Source organism: Condylura cristata, unplaced genomic scaffold (assembly GCF_000260355.1).
Source record: "Condylura cristata isolate star-nosed mole 26May11 unplaced genomic scaffold, ConCri1.0 scaffold00008, whole genome shotgun sequence".
Taxonomy (NCBI): Eukaryota; Metazoa; Chordata; class Mammalia; order Eulipotyphla; family Talpidae; genus Condylura; species Condylura cristata.
The window spans coordinates 185,854-188,133 of NW_004567109.1; positions in this window are offsets into that span (position 1 = coordinate 185,854).

The window sequence follows — 2,280 nt, forward strand, 5'->3', positions numbered from 1 at the left end:
TGTACCTGGGCACGTGTCCTGGGCGCCTCCCTCAGCCTTTCCCGGCCAACCGGCCCTTCACATACCACCGAGTCTGTCTCGGGGAGACGCTCGCCTGGGAACCGCCGGTGCCGCCGAAAGGGTTTCTGGGGGCGCCTTTCCCAGCGTGACCCCAAGGACCCCGCTCTCCAACCCTGACTCGAAAACCGACATAGCTGCCCGAGTTGGGCAGGGGCCCTCGTGGGGGCCCACACAGAGGCACCTCCAGCCCTCCCCCCACCCCGTCCTGTGCCAGAGCCCTGCGGCCCCACAGGCAACGGACGCCTGTTGCCTGCACCGCAGCGCCAGTGGACATTCTGTCCAGACAGCCTGGTCCACGAGATCCCCACCCCGGGAATGGGGCGTCCCCCACCATGACCCAACCTCGGCCGCCAGGAATCACAGCGTCACCCCAGGCTGCTGGCGCCAGGGCGCCCGGCTCCCCGGGCCCAGAGATGGGGGGGCGACCTGTTGCGCCAGGGCAAGCGGGCAACCGGGCTGGGAGCCCCGGGCAAGCAGGCTGCGCCCCGAGTCTGCGCCATCTCGCCAGCAGCCGCTGCCCGAGGGCGGGTCCAGAAAGGGTCTTGAATGGCCACGGGGGATCGGGGAGTGTGCACTGGGGCTCGTGGGGGCCCCACAGGGAGGGGGAGTGGGGTACCACGCCCAGCTGGCCGTGTTCCAGGCAGAGAGGGCCTCGAGCCCCGCCCCAACCCGGGCAGCAAGTGCTGTCGGGCTCATGGGCGCCCTGGGGGGCTGGGGCGGCGCCGGGTCTCAGCTGGCCCCCGGCCGCGTCCCGCCAGCGCTGCTCCCCAGGGAGCCCCTCCGCGCCCGCTCTCAGTCTGTGCCCGGGAGGCTGCGGGGACGCTGCTGGACAGAGCGAAAGGCCCCCGAGAGGGGCTGCTACCTCCGCGCCTGTTCTCCTTTGTGTCGGGCTGCCACCCCCGGGGCCACGCGGGGTCACAACGCTTCACCCAGAGACAGTGACCGAGGACCCACGCCGGGCCCAGGAAGGCCCAGAAGGCCCAGGGAGCCAGGGCAGGTGGGGGGGGCAGCCGGTGGGCAGGACTCCAGGAGAGCAGCCAGCCAGCGCCAGGAGGGCAGGCCCAGGGGGTGCTCCCCGCAGGAGTGCTCCCCCGAAGCCCCCTGTGGCACCTCCGACCCCTCACTGGCCACGAGCCCTCTTCACACTGCTCGGTACCCAGAGAGTTCTGTCTAATCATCAGGGAGACACGAGTCAAAACCACAGTGACGCCAGCCGACGCCTGGGGGTGCCACGGCACCGGAGCAGACAGTGAGGGCGTGGCTGGCAGAGGCTCCGGCGCCGCGGCGGGAAAGCTCGGGCCAGCCCCCGTGGCAAGCAGGACAGGGCCGCTCCGAACGCTGGAAACAGACCCACCCTGTGGCCCAGCAGTTCCACTCCTAGGTTCTACCCAAAGGCTGCAAAGGTGCCCAAGCCCTCGGGTCGAAGGGACGCGTGGTCTCCCGCACGCCCTGCAGCTCGCGCTCCAACAGCCACGCTGTGGAGACAGCGGGTGTGCGGAGGCCGGAGGAGCGTGGACACAGCTCGGCCGTGAGAGAGGTGAGGCCGCGGGGGCTTGTGCCGAGGGAGACGCGCGGGGGAGGCCAAGTGGCCGTGGCTTCACTTACACGTGGAACAGAAGAAGCGGAGGGACGGACGGGACTCACCAGGCGCCCGGACAGCTGGCCGCCAGCTGAAATCGCCAGAGGGGTGCGGGTGGGCGCAACCTGGGGGGCCCCGGGCCGGGGAGCCCGTCGGGGGCCTCGGCGGTGGGCTGGGTGCTCACGTGCACCTGAAGCGGCGTGACCGTGTACCCTGAATCACACGCTGTGGTCTAAGCCAAGGTCACCTCGACAAAGATAGTTCTAAAGCGACAGTGAAGCGACTGTGCCACGTGGAAACGCCGTCCGCGGGCGCTCTGGCGCAGGGCCAGGCTGGGCGTCCCACGGGCCTGGCTGGTGGCCGGCCACCGCGGCCCGAAGGCCTCGCTGCTCCGCGCGGGCGCCCGCCCCGCAGGCCACACGCCCATGCCCACGGCGCAGCCCCACGGCGGGAGCGGACACGGGGCCGAGCGCTCTTCATGCTAACTGGAAGTTACTGCTTTCCTGGTGCAAACAGCTCTCGGTGTCAATTACGGAATGTGGCGTGCGCCATCTTTTAATTAACCACTCTCCGCCGCTTCCTTTAAATCTAGTTGACTGCTCCAGCCTGTCACAATTATGGCAAATAATGGCCAAGAGGCC